Consider the following 26,695-nt stretch of genomic DNA (forward strand, 5'->3'; position numbering starts at 1 on the left):
TAGTCTGCCCTTTTACTATTTCCTGTATTTTATCTTACAATGGATATATGTTTATCCCAGGCATGTTTAAATTCGGTTACTGTGGATTTACCAACCACGTCTGCTGGAAGTTTGTTCCAAGGATCTACTACTCTTTCAGTAAAATAATACTTTCTCATGTTGCCTTTGATCTTTCCCCCAACTAACTTCAGATTGTGTCCCCTTGTTCTTGTGTTCACTTTCCTGTTAAAAACACTTCCCTCCTGAACCCTATTTAACCCTTTAACATATTTAAATGTTTCGATCATGTCCCCCCTTTTCCTTCTGTCTTCCAGACTATACAGATTGAGTTCATTAAGTCTTTCCTGATATGTTTTATACTTCAGACCTTCCACCATTCTTGTAGCCCGTCTTTGGACCCGTTCAATTTTGTCAATATCTTTTTGTAGGTGAGGTCTCCAGAACTGAACACAGTACTCCAAATGTGGTCTCACCAGCGCTCTATATAAGGGGATCACATCATTTATTTCTAATCTACAACACAGTCCTTTCAACAGTTCCAAGAAGGCTCCACACCCATTGATACCACTCAGGTGACCCTGATGATGGATAAACCTCCAGGTGACCTGGAGGTTTAGCTGTCTGCAAGGAGTATAAATCCTTCCATTCCCCAACCATCCAGTCAGAATTGAAGAAGCTTCTTGGATGAGAAGTGAAACATCTTCAAAGAAAAACCAGTCCAGTGACCTCTTGAAAAATCACCTTTGGGACAACCATGACCTGGATGGTTGAGGAAGCTATGTAGATAAATATAAAAGTGATACTAAGTAAAGCAATAGAGATTCAGCATTATTCTCTATGGAAAATTAAAGAGAGAGGAATGTCACTCTCCGTTATCATCTTTCGCTCTGATGTATAGTGTATATGTATCTATGTAGGTTTTCTTCTCTTTCAGATGCCCACCGATGGAGTCACTGGGAACATTTGTCCATCAGGCTCATATTGCCCCATGGGGTCATCTGCACCCATCCTCTGCCCTGCAGGAACCTACAGTAACACCAGTGGGTTGAGATATCAGAAGCAATGCTTGGACTGCCCACCTGGGTGAGTAGCAGCCTCCCCATGACCCGATGAGATAATTCAGGAGTTGCCAAAGTTGGCTCGTCTATGACTTGTGGACTTCAACTCCCATGATTCCTGAGCCAATCATGCTAGCTCCTGAATTCTGGGAGTTGAAGTCCACATGTCATAGAAGAGCCAACTTGGCCTACCTGTGAGCTAATTCTACCTCATTATAAGTGTAAGTACAATGCTCTCTACATGGGGCTACTTTTAAAGAATGTTCGGAGACTGCAGTTAGGTCAAAATGCAGCCATGCAAGCTGTTATGAGTCTACCAAGGTATATACATATATCACCGTCACCATTTGATGAATCACAAAACAGACTCCTTGTCCTGGAAAAAACCCCACACCCTTTTCATTTGGTTAAATCCAAATAATTCTTAGTGAATTCTAGTGAACGCTAGTAATTCCTAGAATTCACATCCAGGAAAGTCCCGTCAAACAGTCTTTCAAGTTGAATTGCAACAACAGATCTTACCAGTCCTTGGATAGTTGCCAAGCCGACACAATGACAATGCAATGCTGCACAAGGAAATACTTGGTAAGGAGTCTTTCAGATAAGCAAATCTTCCCACTAATAATACGAACTAGTTGTCTCCTGCAAACATGACTCCCCATTTGCTCCTATTTCTTTCTCAAGGGAGGGGTCATTCAGCATTCGCTTGTGCCTTTACTCATGATGATTCGATCTCTGTTCCTTAATTCTTCCCTTCTCCTGATAACTCTGTGCATGTGTGCATTGGGAACAGGCTCCAGCTGTTCTTCAGCCCTAGTTATCTCCGACTCCGAAGGTAGCTGATAACTATCAGACGGCCCTGGTCCCGTCTCTTCCTCTGATGCAGAGCACTCATCCAAGCCTTTCCCAGACTCCAGGATTGGCCCATGTTCCTCCCCAACTTCTTCATTGTCCAAGTTTGCCACTGGCTCTGCTGGCCGCTGGTGGACCACAACCAGGGGTGGGCTACTGCCCAGATGGGAAGGAATGCAGTGGGGTAACAAAAATGGAGCTCCACCCGAGAGCACCCAAATTGCACTGAAAGATGTTGAAAAAAAATACAAGGCGTCCTGCATAAGCCATGCTCACAATGTAGTCATAAAAATTTTGGTAGCCCTTCACTGGCCACAACAGATACTCAGTTAGGGAGACTGGACTAGAAACCTGTAGGAAAGTTGAGTCAGGTGAGAAATATAACACGAGTAGTTCATGAATTATACTACGCAAAAATCTACACACTAAGTTATTATATCTGTTGGAAATGGAATTTCAATATTCTGGTGCAAGCTTCCACATTTACATAACTACTGGGGAAATACAATTTCTTTTTATAATGTATGAGATGCATTAATTCTCCTGTTTCATGTTTCAAGGTGATTTGGGGGAAAATGGTAATTGGAACTGAAGAATTAAGTTTTGAGCCATGCTTAATCTCTGGTTGAAGCCCAGTGATGAATAGGACTGCGTGTCATCTCGATTAAACATATAAGAAAGCGAGGCTTGGCTGGCCAGACTAAAAATATGTCTTTTTCAATATTGCTTTAATCTCTTTATTTTTTAAAAGTCAGATGCCTCCAGGAAGCATACAAAGAAGGTCTCACGGTCATAATTATCCTGTATTAGTTACTCACCTTTCCCCACTGCTCAATAGTCAAAGTCAAGTTGCCTCTTTTTATGATTAGGACTATTGAAAGCATTATTAAACCCACCCTTCATTTATTTGTGAAATCCTTCTTTAAAACATCTGTATTACCAGGGGAAGGGTGAGCTCTAGTCCTACCTCAGTCATGAAAGCTGGTTGGGTTACCTTGGGCCAATCACCAGGAGATTGTGAGTTTTAGTCCTGTCTTAGCCCTGAAAACCAGCTGGGTGAATTTGGGTCGGTCAACCACATCAGGTTTCAGCAACAAGCCATTCTGTCATTTCCTGTCTCAATCAATGTATCACTATTTGGTGGATCTAAACAAAAAAAATCAATCCTGCGCTTGCAGAAAAACTCTAGGACGGAAAAAAATAAAGCCCTTGTCCTCCATGAGTTTTCCTAGCCCCCTTGAATAGAATAGAATAGAATAGAATTCTTTATTGGGCAAGTGTGATTGGACACACTAGGAATTTGTCTTGGTGCAGATGCTCTCATTGTACATAAAAGAAAAATAGAAACATAGAAGACTGACGGCAGAAAAAGACCTCATGGTCCATTTAGTCTGCCCTTATACTATTTTCTGTATTTTATCTTAGGATGGATATATGTTTATCCGAGGCATGTTTAAATTCAGTTACTGTGGATTTATCTACCATGTCTGCTGGAAGTTTGTTCCAAGGATCTACTACTCTTTCAGTAAAATAATATTTTCTCATGTTGCTTTTGATCTTTCCCCCAACTAACTTCAGATTGTGTCCCCTTGTTCTTGTGTTCACTTTCCTATTAAAAACACTTCCCTCCTGGACCTTATTTAACCCTTTAACATATTTAAATGTTTCGATCATGTCCCCCCTTTTCCTTCTGTCCTCCAGACTAGACAGGTTGAGTTCATTAAGTCTTTCCTGATACGTTTTATGCTTGAGACCTTCCACCATTCTTGTAGCCCGTCTTTGGACCCGTTCAATTTTGTCAATATCTTTTTGTAGGTGAGGTCTCCAGAACTGAACACAGTATTCCAAATGGGGTCTCACCAGCATTCTATATAGCGGGATCACAATCTCCCTCTTCCTGCTTGTTATACCTCTAGCTATGCAGCCAAGCATCCTACTTGCTTTCCCTACCGCCTGACTGCACTGTTCACCCATTTTGAGACTGTCAGAAATCACGACCCCTAAATCCTTCTCTTCTGAAATTTTTGCTAACACAGAACTGCCAATACAATACTCAGATTGAGGATTGTTTTACATTTGGAAACATTAAAGAAAAGATACATTTGTCAAGAATCTTGTGGTACAACACTTAATGATTGTCATAGGGGTCAAATAAGCAATGAAGAACTATCAATATTAATAAAAATCTTAGGATACAAGCAACAAGTTACAGTTAAACCATCCAAATTACCGGACATCAAAATTCTGCATATCCTGCATAATTTACCGTATTTTTCGGAGTATAAGACACATCCCCCCCCCCGGAAAGGTGAATATTTGGGTGCGTCTCATACACCAATTGTAGCCCACTCCTCAAAAATGGGGTGCACAAAGGCAGCAATTGGCTCTAGCGTTCCTTGCAGCCTGAAACAGCTGATCCAACTGACAATTGGCGGGCCCCAGGGGGAGAGCCTTCTCTGTGGCGGCACCGACTCTCTGGAACCAACTCCCCCCGGAGATCAGAACTGCCCCTACTCTTCCTGCCTTCCGTAAACTTCTCAAAACCCACCTTTGCCGTCAGGCATGGGGAAACTGAACATCTCCCCCTGGGCCCGCTGAATTTATGCATGGTATGCTTGTGTGTGTGTATGTTATTATAGGGTTTTTTAAAACTTTTCATATTTTAATTAATTGGATTATGTATTGGATTGTTTTTTCACTTGTTGTGAGCTGCCCCGAGTCTTCGGAGAGGGGCGGCATACAAATCCAAATAATAAATAAATAAATTAGCTTCTTGAGCTAATCAGGCTGTGCTGAAACTACAACAGAAACAGGCTGTTTTCTGTTTGCTGAAAAGAGGCAAATTGCTGGGAGGTAGAGGCAGATTTTTTTTTCTTGTTTTCCTCCCCCAAAAAGGTAGGTGTCTCTTATAGTCCAGAGCATCTGATACTCCCAAAAAAATACCATAGCTTGTCTATATAATGTAAGAGTGAACAAATTAATACAATAGAGCTTTTTCTTCCCCCATTCTGATATTAGGCTTTATTGTGACGGAACAAATACCGTAGCTCCAAGTGGGCCATGCAAACCCGGTTATTTCTGCACTGGCTCTGCCAGAACCGCTACCCAGATGATGGTCAAAGAAGGGCATTATGCTCGGCAGGGGGCTTTCCAACCTGAGCCGTGCCCACCCGGGACTTTTCAGCCGGTAAGGAGAGACAACGGAATACAAATGACTGCATCGAAGCTTCAGTTAGCTAATAGGCAGCCCGGATATTTTCGTTATGGAGCACAGAAGGAAACGATGGACTTATTTGTTTTGGAGTGCGCTGATGTACAGCCCTAATTAGGAATAAAAAGCAACATAGGAAAGACAGCCTACCAGTTAATGATAGTCGCTTTGGGTGATTAAACAGGAAGTTGGTTTGTCTTTTGATCTCTCCGAAGAAGGACTTGCTTTGAGTTGTTAGGCCTGCTACTTTTCTAATAACCAATGACATGTCTAATTGTTTAAAAGGCAAATTATCAGGCCCATTTTAAATCTGCTCTGGGTTCAGGGTCCTATGTCTCATCTACGTAGAATGATATGGATTGCCTTGACACCTCCTGTTTCTCCTCCTCTTCTTCCTCCTCCTCCTCTTCTTCTTCCTCTTCCTCATCACATTCTTCTTCTTCTTCTTCTTCTTCTTCTTCTTCTTCTTCTTCTTCTTCTTCTTCTTCTTCTTCTTCCTCTTCTTCCTCTTCTTCCACTCCATCTTCTTTTTCAAATAACACACTTTGAAGGCACCTTGGAGGTCTTCTAGTCCAACCCCCTGCTTAGGCAGGAAACCCTATATTATTTCAGACAAATGGTTATCCAATATCTTCTTTAAAACTTCCAGGGTTGGAGCATTCACAGCTTCTAGAGGCAAGTTGTTCCACGGATTAATTGTTCTAAATGTCAGGAAATTTCTCCTTGTTTCTCTCCTTGATTAGTTTCCACCCATTGCTTCTTGTCTGCCCTCAAGTGCTTTGAAGAATAGCTTGACTCTCTCTTCTTTGTGGTAGCCCCTGAGATATCAGAACACTGCTATCATGTCACTCCTAGTTCTTCTTTTCATTAAACTAAAGGTAAAGATAAAGGTTCCCCTGCATCCACTAGTTGTTCCCAACTCTAGGGGGTGGTGCTCACCTCCGTTTCTAAGCCGAAGAGCCAGTGCTGTCCGAAGAAGTCTCCGTGGTCATGTGGCTGGCATGACTAAACACCAAAGGCGCATGGAGCGTTATTACCTTCCCACCAAAGATGGTTCTTGTTAGTATCATGTCCATAACAGGTTGGGTTTTGCAATATATAAACAGTGAAGGTGGGATTTGCCACTTTCAACCTTTTCTACTTCTTTTCATTCCAGAGCCTGGCACAATCCGCCTGCAGAGAATGCCCAGCTGGCGTGTTTTGCAATCACACTGGCCTGGTGGAACCATTGGCTTGTCCCAAAGGGCGTTACTGTCCATCTCGAAGCATCCTGCCTCTTCTTTGTCCAGTGGTAAGTGCTAAATATTATGTTATGGCTACCGATTAGTCTCCTGCACTCTAAACACTGCGCCACCGTGGCTCTACTGTGGAATCGATGGAAACTCCTTCAAAAAGAGTATATACATTGCTCCTTTCATTTACATACACAGGAAATCCTCAAATTAGAATAGAATAGAATAGTTAAATAAGGTCCAGGAGGGAAGTGTTTTTAATAGGAAAGTGAACACAAGAACAAGGGGACACAATCTGAGGTTAGTTGGGGGAAAGATCAAAAGCAACAAAAGAAAATATTATTTTACCGAAAGAGTAGTAGATCCTTGGAACAAACTTCCAGCAGACGTGGTAGATAAATCCACAGTAACTGAATTTAAACATGCCTGGGATAAACATAGATCCATCCTAAGATAAAATACAGAAAATAGTATAAGGGCAGACTAGATGAACCATGAGGTCTTTTTCTGCCGTCAGACTTCTATGTTTCTATGTTTCTAATAGAATAGAACAGAACTGAAATGGAATGAGAATAGAATAGAATAGAATAGGATTTTGGAATGAAGAATAGAATGGAATGGAACGGACCAGAACAGCTAAGTATGATTGGACACGCAAGAAATTCATCTTGGTGCACGATTGGGAGATCAACTTTGCTGAAAACTGCAAACTGCTACATAACAAGTCATGTCACATTGCAACAATGTGGGCCAAGTGTTGATTACCCAACAAGTAGCCATCAGATCATGGGGAGGGGAAGGCCATTGGAACTTCAGAACCAGGTTCTAAGTACCTCCAGGTATATCTGAGATAACTAAATGACCAGTTGTAGGTCAAAGATGACCTGTACTGGCTCTTTAAAAAACTTCCAAACCTTACAGAAGAGTACAATGGTTGATCAATTGGCCAAGTCAAGTGATTGATGTACCGGCAATTTTTCACTCTTTTATTCTGGGGCTACAGTCTACAACCATCCTGGAAATTCCAGTGAATATTGGAAACTCAAAACGCAAATTTCCCATGCACCCATACAATCTTGGGTTCCTGGTTTGAAATAAAACTGATTGAAATAAAAATTTATTTATTTTATTTATTAAATTTGTATGCCGTCCCTCTCCATAGACTTTTATGTCTTTTATGTGCCTATAATTTCTTTTGGATCCTGACACATTTTCCTCTTTTTGATTTAGGGCACTTATTCAGATACTTTGCATGGCATTGGACCAGGGACCTGTAAGCAATGCCCAGCGGGCATGTACTGTAGCAAGCCTGGCTTGGTGGCACCTGAAGGACTTTGCCAGTCAGGTTATTATTGCTTCCAAGGATCTACAAATGCCTCTCCAGTAAGTTGGTGCAAATATCCCCTACCCTGCTTGGTTCTGATAAGCTTGCAACCATTTTTCAGTGGCCAAGATAATGCTAGCGATTCCTTCCAGACATAAGATTGGAGAAAGTTCAGCTTGGACAATTCTCATCTGTCAAAGGCCTGGAGGCGAAACCACATGAAGAACGGCTGCAGATTCGGGGTCTGGCTTGTCTTAAAGAAAAGAAGAATTAGGGGTGACACGATAGCAGTATTTCAGTGTTTGAGGGGCTGCCACAAAGAACAGGGAGGGTCAAATTATTCTCCAAAACACGGGAGGGCACGACAAGAAATAGTGGTTGCAAACTGATTAAAAGAGAGAAACGACCTGAAATTAAGGAGAAATCTCCTAACAGTGAGGACAATTTATTTATGTGATTTATTTATTTATGTGACTTATATGTTGCCCAACTCCACAAGGACTAAATTAACCAGTGGGATGGCTTGCCACCACAAATTGTGGGTGCTCCATCTTAAGAAGAAACTAGACAGTCACTTATCTGAAATAGTATAAGTTATCCTGCTTGAGTAGTAGGTTGGACTAGAAGACCTCCAAGGTCCTTTCCATATTCTCTTCTCTTCCTTTCTCTTCTCTTCTCTTTTTTTCCTTTCTCTTCTCTTCTCTTCCTTTCTCTTCTCTTCTTTTCTCTTCTCTTCTCTTCCTTTCTCTTCTCTTCTCTTCCTTTCTCTTCTCTTCCTTTCTCTTCTCTTCCTTTCTCTTCTCTTCTTTTCTCTTCTCTTCTTTTCTCTTCTCTTCCTTTCTCTTCTCTTCTCTTCCTTTCTCTTCTCTTCTCTTCCTTTCTCTTCTCTTCTCTTCTCTTTTCTTCCTTTCTCTTCTATTCTCTTCTTTTCTCTTCTCTTCCTTTCTCTTCTCTTCTCTTCCTTTCTCTTCTCTTCCTTTCTCTTCTCTTCTTTTCTCTTCTCTTCCTTTCTCTTCTCTTCTCTTCCTTTCTCTTCTCTTCTTTTCTCTTCTCTTCCTTTCTCTTCTCTTCTCTTCCTTTCTCTTCTCTTCTCTTCCTTTCTCTTCTCTTCCTTTCTCTTCTCTTCTCTTTTTTTCCTTTCTCTTCTCTTCTCTTCCTTTCTCTTCTCTTCTTTTCTCTTCTCTTCTCTTCCTTTCTCTTCTCTTCCTTTCTCTTCTCTTCCTTTCTCTTCTCTTCTTTTCTCTTCTCTTCCTTTCTCTTCTCTTCTCTTCCTTTCTCTTCTCTTCTCTTCTCTTCCCTTCTCTTCTCTTCCTTTCTCTTCTCTTCCTTTCTCTTCTCTTCCTTTCTCTTCTCTTCCTTTCTCTTCTCTTCCTTTCTCTTCTCTTCCTTTCTCTTCTCTTCCTTCCATTCTCTTCTCTTCCTTTCTCTTCTCTTCCTTTCTCTTCTCTTCTCTTCTCTTATCTTCTCTTCCTTTCTCTTCTCTTCTCTTCTTTCTAGTCTACCCTTCCCTACTCTACTCTTCCCTACCCTACCCTACTCTGCTCTATTTTATTCTATTCATCTGTTTTAAGTTCAATATTAGTAAATCTATCCTAATCAATCCTGAAAAGCAGGGAGGTCTTTTTAAAGGTGAGTCACATGGACTCCACCATCTGTCTTCTGGAGGGGCCAGATTACATGCCTGGCATCTCCAGTCCTGAAAAACCTTGACCGAAAAACTTGGGTACATCGCTTGTCAGTGTTGACAAATGTTCTGCTTGAATGCAAGGAACCTTTTTAGACTTTTATCACTGGTTGCATATGTCCAGGGTCAGTTTCAGATGATTGTTTTCTAGGAAGGAATATTTCCCCATTTCTATGCTCTTATCTTGGAGGTGAAAAATGCAGAAAAAACACAAAGCAGATTTGAGATCTAGTTGCCTGAAAGTTCTGGTCTCCGAGAGATTCTAGGATCATTTGAAATAGTAAAAATATTGCTTGGTCTCATCCCAAGGAAAATAATATCCTTGTTCCTTCTCAAAGGAATATCCTTATTCCTCCTTAAGATGCTTTGGGATACAGTGGTACCTAAGAATGCCTCTACTTAAGAACTTTTCTAGATAAGAACCGGGTGTGTGCTTTGCATTAGAAAGACTTTCTCAAGTATAACTTGGCTTCTTTCTCTTTTCTAAGGCCGGACCTCCCTTTGGGGGTCTATGTCCTGCTGGGCATTACTGCCCAGCTGGCACCAAAGACCCCAGGGAAATGCCCTGCCCAGTTGGGACATGGAATGAACAGAAAGGAGGCAGAGATTCCACCTGGTGTCGACTATGCCCACCTGGATATTTCTGTAGCAGCCCCGGACGTGTCTCCCCTACAGGGCCCTGTGCTCCAGGTGAGAAGATAATGGTGAAATTGCAAGCGCGTCTTTGATTGCAATTTGGAAAGGAAGTCTTGTAATACGATTCCTTCCCTAGAGGAAAGCTGACAGTTTTGCTTCTATAAGTGCTTCGGCTTACTGTTGCATCCAGCTGTAGTCATTTCAGCTTTGCAATCTTAATGTATCGAATTTGGGTCTGTGGCTGGGCTTGGAAAGCTATGGGTTCTACTGTGTTCAAAGCTGTGAAGCCCCCTTGAAACTAACTTTTCTCTCTTTCCCTTGGATTATTGGGACTCTGAAGATAATTACCCTAAATCAAGAAGTAATTTAGTGAGGTTGAATTCTGGATTTCAGCAGAGGAATTAAGCCTTGAGCTGTGATAGATCGATCGATTGATCGATAAATAGATAGATAGATAGAGATAGGCAGGCAGGCAGGCAGGCAGGCAAGCAGATGATAGATAGATAGATAGATAGATAGATAGATAGATAGATGGATGGATGGATGGATGGATGGATGGATGGATGGATGGATGGATGGAGAGAGAGAGATAGGTATATAGATATAGATATATAATACTTCCACCTGCTTTGGGTTTTAATTTAATAATCATTTTAGACACGTCCTAACCTATTGATTTGGGTGATAGCTACCTCTACAATTTCAACACTAGGAATTGTGGGAGCTGTGCTGCTACTCAGCATAAGGCACCTGACTAAGGAATGCTAGAAAGATTAATAATCTTTTCTGCTCCTTGTAAAAAAATTTTTTTGCATTGAATAGCATTTACCTTCCAGTTTCTGATAACAAACTTAATTCTTGAGTCACTGGCAATATGCAAATCAATACATAATAGAAAACTTTAGAAATCTGATGATTCAGTTCCCAGGAACGGTTTGTGGTTCCTGTTTTCTTCTGCAGCAAAATATGATTGAATGCAATCGATTCTCCCTCTGTTTTCAGGGTTTTACTGCAGGGGTGGGACACGTGCAGCAAGACCGATGGACAGAACAACCGGAGACTTGTGTCCTGAAGGTCACTTCTGCCCTGTAGGGTCAGCCGTGCCATCTCCATGCCAAGATGGGGAATACAGTGCAATAACAGGTCAGCTGTGAAAAAAGAAGATTCACGCTTTGCTGGTAGGAGTTGCTGATGGGTTTCAGTCGATTTCCTTCACTTTAACCCCAGAGGTTCAGAAATGAATCTAACCCTGCTGTAATGCTGTAATGATGATGCAATGGGAATGAGTCAGTAGAGTTATTTAATGGTTATTCCTTTAAGAGGCTGTTTTATAAGAGAGTCCCTGTGAGGGCATCTCTATCCATGTGTGCTTCCATGCTGTAGTTGATGATTGATTGCCTGACTCTGCCTAGTACATGTATGTATATATTCCTTGTAGATAAACCACTATTTGAAAGACAAACCTCTGTTTATTGCATTTTGCTCGTGGGTTGTCTCAAAATAGTCACACTGTGTGCAGTCTGACATGTACTACTACTACTACTACTAGTAGTAGTAGTAATAATAATAATAATAATAATAATAATAATAATAACAACAACAACAGCAACCACAGCAATAATAAATGTTTATTTAACAAAGGGCATAACAGCAAGCCATATACAACTAGCAAAGACAGATGGTAGGCAATACACACTTAGCTAAAACACAACTAATAAAACCACAAAACCTGTTAAAAACCTATCCAATGTCTTCCCCTCTTGCTGATCCTCAGAACGAGGATGTTTCAATCTGCTGAATCAAAGAGGAATGTCTTTAATGCTAGTTATAATTCTGTCTAGGGTCTCCCAAAGTCCTACTGGTGCTTCTTTGGAAGTTCTCGTTCTTCTTCTCCAGTAATCCAACCTAGACTGTTGTGCTAGTATCTCTACAGACAAAGTAGCAAGAAGCATAGATAAGCAGCCTTGGGATCCATGTATCATCTAAATATGATCTTGATATTTAAGCCAAAGGAGAAATTGACTGAATTCACAAAGAAGAACCAGGAAGGGTAGATGGTGGCTTACTTCATCTTCTCTCTCTTCTCCCAGGTCAGGATGAATGTTTCCCCTGCCCAGCTGGTCTTTATTGTAAAAACGGTGTAAGATATCAATGTCCGCCTGGATTTTACTGCCCACCAAGGACTGGGGTCTCCTTTTATCCCTGCCCCCCTGGGACTTACAATCCATCTGCTGGCATTGGCCAAGTTCAGAGATGCCAGCAATGCCCTTCAGGTGAGTTTTTCCATCTCTGAAACAAAAGCCACTCTCTTTTCAAAACTTTGACCAAGATCTCCAAGGCTGTGGGGATTGGTTGTTGTATCAGAGTTTGTTGCAGAAAAATCAATTTCCACAAGCGCACACAGAGATAACTGATTCATCTGGATTCATCAACTTATTTATAAATGTAATAATGTATATATTTACAATACCACAAGTAGAGTTCTTCTTCAACATGGTAGTAGTTACAAGCAAAATACAAGCAATGTTCTTGTTCAGAGTTCAGAGAGAGACAACAGAGTGGGCTTAGCCACACCCAGCCTTCTAGTTTCAGTTTTGATTCTCTGCACAGACTCAGATGCGTTTAGCTCCCATTGGCTGATTTAGTTGCTATGCCCATTCCTTGGCTGACCTTGTTAACGTGGCTCTCCCAGTTTATGAATAGCTTAACATGTCATTTCTTCAAGAACATAGCATTTGCAGTGTTAACAAGGCAGGTCCAGAGCAGAATATATCCTTCTCAGTTGGGGAAAATGGATCTATTTTACTTCATTCAGATAGCTTTGTAAGTTGAAAATAGATTATTTATGTTTCTATCCAGGGATGTTTTGTGGAGAATCAGGATTATCTTCTCCCAGTGGTCGCTGTTTGCCAGGATTCTTCTGTAGTACAGGTGGGTTGAGTACACACAGCCTATTATTTTAAATTCCAGCTGTATGTATTCTTTAAAAAAAACAGCAATGGGTTATACATTTTATCTAGATAATCAACAGGCTACCAATTTGTTATTTGTTATTACTCAAACTAGCAATAGCACTAGCACTTAGACTTATATACTGCTTCATGGTGCTTTTATAGCCCTATCTAACAAGTTTTACAGAGTCAGCCTACTGCTCCCAACAAACTGGATCCTCATTTTATCCATCTCGAAAGGATGGAAGGCTGAGTCAACCTTGAGCCGGTGGTGAGATTTGAACTGCCGAACTGCTGAATTGATTGATTGATTGGACTTTTATGCCACATGTCTCCGAGGACTATACCTTTAGTGATATAAGTACAGTGGTACCTCTACCTAAGAACACCTCTACTTACGAACTTTTCTAGATAATAAGCGGGTGTTCAAGATTTTTTTGCCTCCTCTCAAGAACCATTTCCTACTTACTGAAGCTGTAACCAGAAAAGGCAGGGAGAAGCCTCCGTGGGGCCTCTCTAGGAATCGCCTGGGAGGAAACAGGGCTGGAAAAGGCAGGGAGAAGCCTCCGTGGGGCCTCTCTAGGAATCTCCTGGGAGGAAACAGGGCCTCCGCCCTACCTGTGGTTTCCCCAATCGCATGCATCATTTGCTTTTACATTGATTCCTATGGGAAAAATTGCTCCTTCTTACAAATTTTTCTACTTTAGAACCTGGTCATGGAACAAATTAAGTTCGTAAGTCGAGGTACCACTGTAGTTGTTTTAGATTAGCAAATTTTTGGTTTACAGTTGAGGGAACCATAAAGAAAAATGCTTAGAAATAATTCAACATGTCTTTCTTGGTTCTTGGTGTTCCTGATGATAACCCTGTTTCCAAACATCTAAGAAACTACTATTTGATATAGACTTCTAAGCTAGTTACTACTATTTCTGTTTTGATGTTTTTTGTCTTGGCTTTCTCTTCAGGGTCCACTGTCCCAAATCCAGATGGAATCACAGATATTAGTGCTGGAGGTCCATGTCCAATGGGGCATTTTTGTCCAGCTGGCACTAGAATCCCTATGCCATGTCCAGCAGGTACTTTCTCAGGCAGGTATGGCTCTTAAGAACATATGGACTGTGATTACTTTGTCCTCTTTGTCATCATGGTGGCGCAGTGGTTAGAGTGCAGTTTAGTTTAGTTTAGTTTAATCAGATTTGTATGCTGCCCCTCTCCGCAGACTCGGGACGGCTCACAGCAACAACAACACAATGTAAAACAAATCTAATATTTAAGCTAATTTAAAAAAACACCACAAATTAAATCCAATCATACACACTAGCGTACCATGCATAAATTTTATAAGCCTAGGGGGAGAGAAAGTATCAATTCCCCCATGCCTGATGACAGAGGTGGGTTTTAAGGAGCTTACGAAAGGCTAGGAGGGTGGGGGCAACTCTGATATCTGGGGGGAGTTGGTTCCAAAGGGTCGGAACTGCAAGCTGCTTCTGCTGGCTGCTGGCTGTACTTCACCAGTTCAAATCTCACCAGCTCAAGGTTGACTCAGCCTTCCATCTTTCCGAGGTGGGTAAAATGAGGATCCAGTATGCACAGATGGTCATTTCCATGAAGTGATGAAGCGATGCAAACCAGTAGGGAAGGTAAGTAGAACCCAGCCCTGCTTCTTCCATTTTTGGAAATGCCAGTTTAGCAGCAATCAGGCTATGCAACATTAAGTTATGTTGTTCCTGTTGTGGCCTGTCCAGGCCTGCACAGCTGGCCATGGATCCAGAAGAACGAGAGACGGTTGTGGCCTGGTGCCCTAAGCAAATGTGCCTGACACCCGAGTCTGATAGCGAGGAGGTTGCAGAGGATGTGGTGCTAAAAGCTGAAAACCAATTAGGGCCTTCTGCACCTCCTGAGACTCACTTGAGTGATTCAGGAGAAGAGGAGGAGCCTCTTCTTGATGCTAGGGTATGCAGAGTTGCCAGAGGGCACGAGTGGCTAAGCAAGAGGAGGTCTTTGTGTGAATTGGCCACACTTTTAGGCTATTTAAGGTTGAGCCATGTGACACTTCAGTGTGGAAGTCAACTTTCGTTATGTTACAGATGTCCACTTGGATTTCTCTCTTGGGATATTATTAATTCAAGGATGAATTACGAACTGGGAAATTGGGCTCATTATCTCCAAGCTTTCTGCCAACTCAGAGTGAGTCAGTTAATGAGAGCTGTGTGATCGAAAAAAATATCTGAGAGTTTTGGTTTCTGTTTTGGACTCTAATTAGCAGCTGGCACCAAAGAGACTTATTTCTTGCTTTGTTGCTGGATTTCTAAGTCCAAACTTCCCTGCTCCTAAAATATTGGAAGTACGTGCTTAAATTTTGTATAATCAGCCTCTGGGGGTCTATTTCTTGGGGGGGATTATTGCTGGGACAGAATAGTTCCCTTATCTTATTTATCTATAGTACAGTAGTACCTCTAGATACGAGCTGCTCCACATGTGAGTATTCCAAGTTACGAGCCGAGACGCGAGCAAAATTTCTGTTCGACACCCGAGCTCAAATTCGGGATACGAGCCGAGCTTCCACTAGGTGGCGCAGGAATTCCATGCTTCCAGTTATCTCGGCCCAGAAAAACAAAGTCTAAAGGCATTCGTTTGAGATACGAGTTGATCGACCTACGAGCTCGGGTCTGGAACGAATTAGACTTGTATGTCGAGGTATCACTGTAATACCCAATAAGAGGAATTCGGGTTTTAGCTCTATCTTCAACATTTCTTCCAACCATTATTCCAAAAATTTGCTGTGAATTCTTGTCTCCCCAGACTGTATCTTTCACTGGAGACCAGCTGCGTTGCCTGCCCACCTGGGTATTACTGCTCCTCTGCTGGCCTGTCGGCACCCTCCGGACCATGCATGGCTGGCTATTACTGCCTACCTGGAGCCACTTCACCTTCTCCAGCAGGTGAGAGGACCAGCGGACATCCTACTGCGTGTTCTGTCAAGCAAGGTGCAAATCTATCTCTTCTCTGTTGGAAGTCCCTATCACAGTGATGGCAAACCTATGGCACGCATGGCACAGTTGGCAAAGGAGCCATATCGGAGGCCACATGAGGCATTGTCCTATGTCAGCTCCAGCTTATTTTTGGCCTCGGGGAAGGCAGTTTTGCCCTCCAGAAGCCCCCCCCCCTACTCCAAGTGCTTCAGTCCCACTCCAACCAATAGGAGCGGCACAGGAAATTCAGTTGCATTACTTTTGGAACGCACCCTATACAGTAGTACCTCTAGATAAGAGTTTAATTCGTTCCAGAAGGGAGCTTGTATGTCGAACAACTCGTATCTGGAACAAATGGCTTTAGACTTTGTTTTTCCCCTCCGAGATAACCAGAAGCAAGGATTCTTGCGCCACCTAGTGGACGCTCGGCTCGTATCCCGAATTTGAGCTCGGGTCTGGAACAGAAATTTCTCTCCCCTCGTGGCTCGTAACTTGGAATACTCGCATGTGGAGCAGCTCGTATCTAGAGGTACTACTGTATGTGGTAGAAGGCGCTGAATTTCATTTTCAAGCTTCTCTCTTCCTCCCTGCCACTCCTTTCTCCTTATTTCTTCAGGACTAGAAGCATCATTGTAGATTTTCCTGTTTTTTCTTTCTTGTAGGATTCCCAGAACAGGGAGGAGTTTGTCCTGTGGGTCACTATTGTCCCGAGGGAACCAGCCACCCTCTTCCCTGCCTTGCAGGAACTTACAATAATCTTACCACACAGTCGGCTTGCTCCTTGTGTCCAGCGGGTTACTACTGCCCTGAAAACACCACCAGCTACGATGGTTTCCCATGTCCTCCCGGATTTTATTGTCCTGAAGGTAAGCTCATAGTCCTTAATTATTTTTAAAAAACCCGTGCACTGTAAAAATAATAAAATGAAATGAAATAATAAAATAATGAAGTGAAGTGATGTAAAATAATAAAATAAAACAAAACAATGAAGTGAAGTGAAATAAAAAAAATAAAAAAAAATAATGAAGTGAAGTAAAGTAAAATAATAAAATGAAATAAAGTAAAATAACAATAACAATAACAATAACAATAACAATAACAATAACAATAACAATAACAATAACAATAACAATAACAATAACAATAACAATAACAATAACAATAACAATAACAATAACAAAATCTTCTGCCTCACATGTCCCTGTGACCGGTTAGGTTGCACAGTGTCGGCCTCCTCTGGGTCCCATCAGCCAAAAAATGCCGACTGGCGGGTCCATGGGGAAGGGCCTTCTCTGTTGTGGCCCCGGCCCTCTGGAACCAACTTCCCTTGGAGACCTCCACTCTCCTTTCTTTTTAAAAGGTGTTAAAAACCCATCTATGCCAGCAAGCCTGGATACCGTGAGTGACTGCTTCGCTCGGCTATTAATATGAATGAGGGATGATGGTTTGTTTTATAGTGGGCATTATTTATTTTCTAATGTTTTAATTATATTTATTGTTTACTGTCCCTATTTTTACCCTTGGAAGCCGCCCTGAGTCCATGAAGAGAAGTGCAGCCTATGAATCCAATAAAATAAAATCTAGTGAAGTAAAACAAAATAAAATAAAATAATAAAATAAAATAAATTCCAAATGTTTGTGGAAACAAATCCCCAATGGTATGTTTGAGAAGTCTGATTGCAAAAGGGAAATAAATGCAGAGCCAACGTTTCAGAGTTTCAATATCTATCCAGATACAGGAGTGCCATCTGCTGACAGTTAGGCGCAGATGTGCAAAGCATCAGAAAGAAGCACATAACATAAGCAGTAGATGTCACGGCCTGCATCTAAAGGGTTCGTAAGGTCTCCAGAGATGATATTCATCAGAGTCCTTTTCAGAGTGAGCAGCATATAAATACAGTAGTACCTCTACTTACGAACTTAATTCGTTCTGTGACCAGGTTCTTAAGTAGAAGCAATTTTTCCCATAGGAATCAATACAAAAGCAAATAATGCGTGCAAACCCATTAGGAAAGAAATAAAAGCTCGGAATTTGGGTGGGAGGAGGAGGAGGAAGAAGAGGAGGAGGAGGACAGTTGCTGCCGAAGGAAGATGAGGTGAGGGGAATAAAAAAAAATCCAAAACTTTAAGGCTTTTTAAAAAAAGAGGGATTGCCCAGAGCGAAGGGAGCGTTTCTTTTCTCTGGGCACTGGCAGAGGTTTATTCCCTCTCCAAGCGCCCAGAGAAAGGAAAATGCTTTGTTCTCTCTGGGCTGCCAAAGCCTCCTTAAGCACCAACAAAAGGCTCCTTTGGCAGCCCAGAAAAGCCGGAGATGGCCAGGATTAAAGGGGGAATGGCAGGAAACTGGCCAGGCCTTCATGCCGCTCTTAAATTTCCTGGGAATTTTTTCTGGGCTCGGGTTCTTAAGTAGAAAATGGTTCTTAAAAAGAGGCAAAAAATATCTTGAACACCCTGTTCTTATCTAAAAAAGTTCTTAAATAGAGGCGTTCTTAGGTAGAGGTACCACTGTACAATAAATAAATAAATTGAGCCAGTCCAGACAGGTTTGGGTGAACCTGTTGTAGGGAAAATCTATCAGTATTTTCTTCAACAGTATTTCTGCTAGCAGCAAACAAAAGAAAAGGCATTGTCTAGAAAATTAGCATGACAGGAGAAAATATTTTAGGCTAACCTCCCAGGAAAGTTTATGTTATTACTGGTTTTGGAAGTATTTGATTTAGCCCAGAGCCTGTGTTGTAGATTTTAAGTCAATCCAATTTTACAACTAGGGCAAAACCCACATTGCAAAAACATTAGACATTTGAGGAATGATTTTGGTTCTCGCTTCTCTTTTTGTTTTTGCCCCAAAGGAACCAGATATGCCATCCAGTCTCCATGCCCTCGGGGCTATTACAATCCAGACCCCATGGCCCAAAGCTTGGACAGCTGCTTACCCTGCCTTCCAGGACACTACTGTGGGAAAGAAAACTTAACTTTGGTTTCAGGAAAGTGCGACGCAGGTGAGGTCAGAAGAAATGTTTCTGTACGTGTGCCAAAATTATCCCCCTCTCTATCTCTATTTATCCCCACTTACAACTCCACCTCAATCTCCACCTTCATCTTCACCTCCACCTTCATCTTCACCTCCACCTCCATCATCATTGCCATCTTTATATCCATTTTCACTTTATAATCTCCACCTCCAGCTTCACTTCCATCTCCACCTCTACCACCTCAAGCTCCAGCTCCACCTTAATCTCCATCTCTACTTCCACCTCCATCTTCTCATTGTCCAATCTTCTCATCGTTCCTATCCCCCATCTCCTCCCACTTATGACTGTATGACTGTAACTTGTTTCTTGCATCCATACAATTTATATTAATATTGATTGGTTCCGGATTGCTTATTTGTACACCATGACAATAATTAAATATTGTATCTCACGATTCTTGACAAATGTATCTTTTCTTTTATGTACACTGAGAGCATCTGCACCAAAGACAAAATCCTTGTGAGTCCTAGACACAAGAACAGTTTTTTTCCCAAACGCCATCACTCTGCTAAACAAATAATTCCTTCAACACTGTCAAACTATTTACTAAGTCTGCACCACTATTGCTACTAGTTTTTTTCTCATCATTCTTATCACCCATTTCCTCCCACTTATGACTATATGACTGTAATTTGTGGCTTGTATCCTTAAGTTTTTTATTAATCTTGATTGTTTCCTCATTCCTTATTTGACCTCTATGACAATCATTAAGTGTTGAACCTCATGATTCTTGACAAATGTCTCTTTTCTTTTATGTATACTGAGAGCATAGGCACCAAATTCCTTCTGTGTCCAATCACACTTGGCCAATAAGGAATTCTACCTCTACCTCCACCACCATCTCCACCTTAATCTCCACCTCCATTTCCACCTCCCCCTTTACTCCCACCTCCACCTCCTCTATTTCCTTTTTTTTTTTAAAAAAATATTTTTTATTAAGTTATGGATGCTTGGCTGCATAGCTAGAGGTATAACAAGCAGGAAGAGGGAGATTGTGATCCCCTCATATAGAGCGCTGGTGAGACCACATTTGGAGTACTGTGTTCAGTTCTGGAGACCTCACCTACAAAAAGATATTGACAAAATTGAACGGGTCCAAAGACGGGCTACAAGAATGGTGGAAGGTCTTAAGCATAAAACGTATCAGGAAAGACTTCATGAACTCAATCTGTCTAGTCTGGAGGACAGAAGGAAAAGGGGGGACATGATCGAAACATTTAAATATGTTAAAGGGTTAAATAAGGTTCAGGAGGGAAGTGTTTTTAATAGGAAAGTGAACCCAAAAACAAGGGGACACAATCTGAAGTTAGTTGGGGGAAAGATCAAAAGCAACATGAGAAAATATTATTTCACTGAAAGAGTAGTAGATACTTGGAACAAACTTCCAGCAGACGTGGTAGATAAATCCACAGTCACTGAATTTAAACATGCCTGGGATAAACATATATCCATCGTAAGATAAAATACAGGAAATAGTATAAGGGCAGACTAGATTGACCATGAGGTCTTTTTCTGCCGTCAGACTTCTATGTTTCTATGTACAGTGGTACCTCTATTTAAGAACGCCTCTACTTAAGAACTTTTCTAGATAAGAACCAGGTGTTCAAGATTATTTTGCCTCATCTTAAGAACCATTTTCTACTTAACCCCGTCTCCTTTTCTTGACCAAGTTCAAAAAGAGTTTGGACGGTGCTCATTGAAGATTCGTTCTTTGCCAGTAGTGCAATCTGCCCTTTCTTCACATTCTCCTTATTTCTGCCCCAGGTTGGTTCTGCATTTCAGCGGCTTGGACCCCTCAACCTTTCGATCTGGATAATTACACCAATGGCAACTGTCTTTGTCCAGCAACGGCCACGGGGGCAAAATGTTCTCCAGGGTTCTACTGTCCAGAAGGGAGCCCTGAGCCCATTCTGTGCCCACCGGGACTTTATTGTAATGCACCAGGTAAAAAAATGCACCTAGGCATAGCGAGTGAAAAGGTACGTGTTTCATTTTTGTTTCACATCCCTCTTGAGTGTGACATTAGAACAGTGTTTCCCAACTGTTCTAAGATTTCTAAGCCTAGCATTTCAAGTCTGGTTGCGTAGGGTATTTTATTGCGAGTAGAGGAGTGGAGGACTCTTCTCATAAAGTATCTCTCGACATTTTCTAGCGTATTCAAGGATTTATTTCTTGCAGATATTTAATTGGCCAGTTAGATAGCATCATCAGGGCACTGATGGTGTTATCTCATTGGGTAATGAAAGGTCTGCAAGAAAAAAACAACCAAGCTCAGAGAGCAGCAGGATCTCCACAGTTCAACCCAAAGTTACACATATTCTCTTCTATCAGAAATTAAAAATTATACATAGGATTCAGGGATGCTCTTAGCCTTGAGAAGATAGCACTGATGACGTCTCTGTCTTTAAGAGAAAGATCGGTGTCGTTGCCTCTTCTTAGATCCTCCACCAAGTTCTGTCTGTAAGAAAAAAAAATTGCTCCAGAGGGCTCGCAATCACAGTTTATGACAGAATACAGATGTGAGGAAATTTGCAAGTGGTCCTATAATTGCTTTCCTAATTGATTACTCCTGATATCCAGATATACAGTTTCTTGCATCGTTAATCCTGATATTTTATTGTCATTTTTGTCGGCGAGCCATCTGGCAATCAATTAAGCAACGGATTGCACTTAAACACGAGTTGAATATTGTGCAAACATCGATGGGGTTGGCATTGAGCTATTGAAGGAAGAGTTAGATGACTTATTATCATGGATAGGTTGGTGGGTTGGGAAGACAGTAATCACAAAGGCCATTTCAATATTGTGGGTTGGTTGGTTAAATGGATGGGCCTCCTGACTGTAATACGCTACCTGAAAGTTAAGGGCATGAATGCTGCTGTGATGGGTGCCCAAGATTTGTGCATCAACGAAGATTGATCTTGTCAATTGCTGAGTTTTGAATTTTTGGGCTGAAGGAGAATGGGCATGGCGCCACTGCATTGATTAAAGTTTGCTCTCTGGAGTATGGTGAGAATAGAATAGAATGGAATGGAATGGAATGGAAAGAATAGAATAGAACAGAACAGAACAGAACAGAACAGAACAGAACAGAATAGAATAGAATAGAATTCTTTATTGGCCAAGTGTCATTGGACACACAAGGAATTTGTCTTTGGTGCAGATGCTCTCAGTGTACATTTTAAAAAAAGATACCTTTGTCAAGAATCATGAGGTCCAACATGCCCCGAGTTTATGGACAGGAGCGGCATACAAATCAATCAATCAATCAATCAAATAAATAAATAAATAAAGATTGTCAAATAAGCAATGAGGAAACAATCAATATTAATAAAAATCTTTGAATACAAGCAACAAGTTACAGTCCTACAGTCATAAGTGGGAGGAATTGGGTGATAGGAATGATGAGGGAAAAAATAGTATTAATAATAGTGCAGACTTAGTAAATAGTTTGATGGTGTTGAGGGAATTATTTGTTTAGCAGAGTGATGGCGTTCGGGGAAAAAAATCTGTTCTTGTGTCTAGTTGTCTTTGTATGCAGGGGCTCTGTAGCGACGTTTTGAGGGTAGGAGTTGAAACAGTTTATGTCCAGTATGCGAAGGATCAGTCAATATTTTCACAACCCTCTTTTTGACCTGTGCAGTATACCGGTGCTCAATGGAAGGCAGGTTGCTAGCAATTGCTTTTTCTGCAGTTCTGAAGCCCAAGTTTCATCTCCTGTCACTATACAGTTGAGAAAAGCCACGCCTTCAATTTCAAAATGGTCAAGAAATTCTCGAGCGGCATTGACTCTGTTGATTTTGTGGGCTTCAGTTGGGCCCCATCACAGCAGCGTTCATGCCCTTAGCATTCAGGTAGCATATTACAGCCCGCACTTCGCACTTGGAAGGAAACAGAATGAGGATGCTCATCTCTAACCTTCACCACAAGGCCAGTCGATGATCGACTGACCACTGGCACTGCTCGTTCTTTTCTGCTGGCTTCCCGCTATATAATAGAATAGAATAGAATAGAATAGAATAGAATAGAATTTTTATTGGCCAAGTGTGATTGGACACACAAGGAATTTGTCTTGGTGCATATGCTCTCAGCGTACATAAAATAAAATATACATTTGTCAAGAATCATGTGGTACAACACTTAATGATTGTCATAGGGGTCAAATAAGCAATGAAGAAGCAATATTAATAAAAATCTTAGGATATACGCAACAAGTTACAGTCATACAGTCAACATGGGAGGAAATGGGTGATAGGAATGATGAGAAAAACTAGTAGAATAGAAGTGCAGATTTAGTAGAAAGTCTGACAGTTTTGAGGGAATTATTTGTTTAGTAGAGTGATGGCGTTCGGGAAAAAACTGTTCTTGTGTCTAGTTGTCTTGGTGTGCAGTGCTCTGTAGCGACGTTTTGAGGATAGGAGTTGAAACAATTTGTGTCCCGGATGCGAGGGGTCAGTAAATATTTTCCCCGCCCTCTTTTTGACTCGTGCAGTCTACAGGTCCTCAATGGAAGGCAGGTTGGCAGCAATTGTTTTTTCTGCAATTCTGATTCTCCTCTGAAGTCTGTGTCGGTCCTGTTGGGTTGCAGCACCAAACCAGACAGTTATAGAGGTGCAGATGACAGACTCAATGATTCCTCTGTAGAACTGAATCAGCAGCTCCTTGGGCAGTTTGAGCTTCCTGAGCTGGCGCAGAAAGAACATTCTTTGTTGTGCTTTTTTGATGATGTTTTTGATGTTAGGTGACCATTTTAGGTCTTGAGATATGATAGAACCTAGAAATAGTAACACCAACTTCCCCTGCGAACATTCCCAATGAGAGCTACGTGCCTTGTAACCTTATTTTCAATTCAATTCAGTTCAATTTATTAGATTTGTATGCCGTTATTTGTATTTTCCAGATAACCCTGGTAGTTAATACTCAGAATCATCCTACATTTCTGCTTAGATTCTTTCCTGCTTCATCCCCAGGTTTATCATCTCCAAGCGGGGAATGTGCTGCTGGGTTTCACTGCATCGGAGGGTCCTCTTCGCCCAAACCACTGGATGGGATTACTGGCAACATCTGTCCTCCAGGGACCTATTGTCGTGAGTTGCATTATCACTTGCCTGATGCTCAAAGTGGTCAGATTTCCAATAGGAAGAACCAGGACTAGGATTAATTAATAAATTAACCAGGATTCATTTATAAAACCGTACACATTTATTAATTAAACCGTAATCTCTAGTACGAGTCCAAGTAGGATTTGGATGAAGAAATCATCTTCGTTTAATGATCCCATAATTAATAATAATAATAATTTATTAGATTTGTATGCCGCCCCCCTCCGAAGACTCGGGGCGGCATACAAAATTATGGGATCATTAAAATCCCACAATTTTAAAACTTATTTTAAAGATTTTAAAATCCCATAATCCCATAATATAGGTCAAGATCTATATTCTGAGATTCACAGCACAGTCTTTTCCATAAACTGATTTTTCTGCAGAAGAAAAATTTCCGGCCACCTTGAAGAAAGGATAGAATTTTTTAAAAAATGTGGCACATCAGATTAATAGACTTGGATGGGACCTTCCATCTAGTCCAACCCATATATCTGCCTCTACCTAGGGTTAAACCCACAACCTCCTGGTTGTGAGGCAAGTGCTCCATCTCTGGTCCACAGCAGCTGGGTATCATTTCTTCTTTTCCTAATCTGGACATGCAGCCAAAACCTGGATAAAGGGTCAGTTTTAATGGCCATCTAACCCTCATTTCTTATAACCCCTTTTCCCCCAGCTGTGGGGTCAACGGTGCCCAGCCTCTGCCCACCAGGGACCTTCTCAAATCTATTTGGCCAAAGTACCACCTCTGACTGTCAATTCTGCCCTTCTGGGTTTTACTGTGAAGGTTCTGGATTGACCATCCCTACTGGAGAATGCGAGGAAGGTAAGTCCACCTACCAGAAAGGTAAGGAAGATCTTCTACTAGGAGGAAGATTTTGAAAACCACGAGGGTGTCGTTCAAGAGATGTTTGGCATCCAAGTCATCCCCTGTGGCTGAAAAATAACAGCTGTCTTATTCTCTCCCACTGCACTCAATCAGTGAGGTACTAATACCATTCTATAAAGCCTTACTATGCCCACAACTGGAGTACTGCACCCCATTTTGGTCACCGCACTATAAAAAAAGATGTTGCGGCTCTAGAAAGAGTGCAGAGAAGAGCAACCAGGATGGTGAGGGGACTGGAAGCTGAAAATATGATGAACAGTTGCAGGAGCTGGGCATGGGTGGTCTAGTGAAGAGAAGGACCAGGGGGGACATGATAGCAGTCTTCCAATATTTGAGGGGCTGCCACAGAGAGGAGGGGATCAAGTTATTTTCCAAAGCACAGACAAGGAATAATGGATGGAAACTGAACAAGGAGAGATTCAACCTAGAAATAAGGAGACATTTTCTGACAGTGAGAACAATCAACCCATGGAACAAAAGTTGCCTTTGGAAGTTGTGGGAGCTTCATCCCTTGAAGCATTCAAGAAGAGACTAGACTGCCATTTGTCAGAATAGTATAGGGCAGTGGTGGTGAACCTATGGCACAGGTGGGAACCTATGGCACACAAAGCCATATCTACTGGCATGCAAGCCATTGCCCTAGCTCAGCTCCAATGTGCATGTATGTGCTGACCAGCTGATTATTAGCTCACACAGAAGCTCTGGGAGGGTGTTTTTGGCTTCCAGAGAGCCTCCAGGAGGATGGGGGGGGGAAGCTCATCCTGGAGGCTCTCCTCCCCAGGCTCTCCTCCCCAGGCATTGAATTATGGGTGTGGACACTTGCATATGCGCGATATTTCACACCCACACTCTTTTGGCACCCAAAGAAAAAAAGGTTCACCATCACTAGTGTAGGGTCTCCTGCTTGGGGAAAGGAGGGTGGATAAGATGATCTACAAGGTCCCTTCCAACTCTGTTAATCATGTTAAGATCTGTTAAGTGGCCAACTTGAATTCTCTACTTCCTTGTTTCAGGCTATTACTGTGACAGTCAGGAAGGACCGGTCAGCAATTATACCCTCTACCCCTGCCCACAAGGATTTTACTGCCCCCCGGGGACAAAGTGGGCCACAGAGAACAGCTGCCCCCCGGGGACCTTCGGAGCGAAACCAAAGTTAACAAACATTCTGGAGTGTCAAAACTGCCCACCAGGAAAACACTGCTCATCTGCCGGGTTGGCAGGACCAATAGGTAAGTAGCCAAGAAGCTAATTGACCACTCCCCTTGTCTACTTAAGGACCACAGAGGTAGCTGAAAGGCTGCAGGAAACAATGTTTTAAAATTATGTATCCATCATGAGTATTTCGTTTATTTATTTATATATTTATTCATTTGTCCAATACACAAATACATAGGAAGGAAAATAGACATGTAGTAATATATATAAGGGTAAAGTGAACTTAGAGGAGAGGATATATGAAAGGAAGAGAATATATATGATAGGTGAAAGAGAGGAAAGACAATTGGACAGGGGACGAAAGGCACACCAGTGCACTTATGTACACCCCTTACTGGCCTCTTAGGAACCTGGAGAGGTCAATCGTGGAGAGTCTAAGGGAGAAATGTTGGGAGTTAGGCGTTGACACAATTGAGTTCTACGCTTCGATAACTCGATTGTTGAAATCATATTTTTTACAGTCAAGTTTGCAGCGGTTCGCATTAAGTTTGAATCCGTTGCATGCTCTTGTGTTGTTGTGGTTGAAGCTGAAGTAGT

This window comes from Erythrolamprus reginae, chromosome 12 (genome assembly GCF_031021105.1).
Source record: "Erythrolamprus reginae isolate rEryReg1 chromosome 12, rEryReg1.hap1, whole genome shotgun sequence".
NCBI lineage: Eukaryota > Metazoa > Chordata > Lepidosauria > Squamata > Dipsadidae > Erythrolamprus > Erythrolamprus reginae.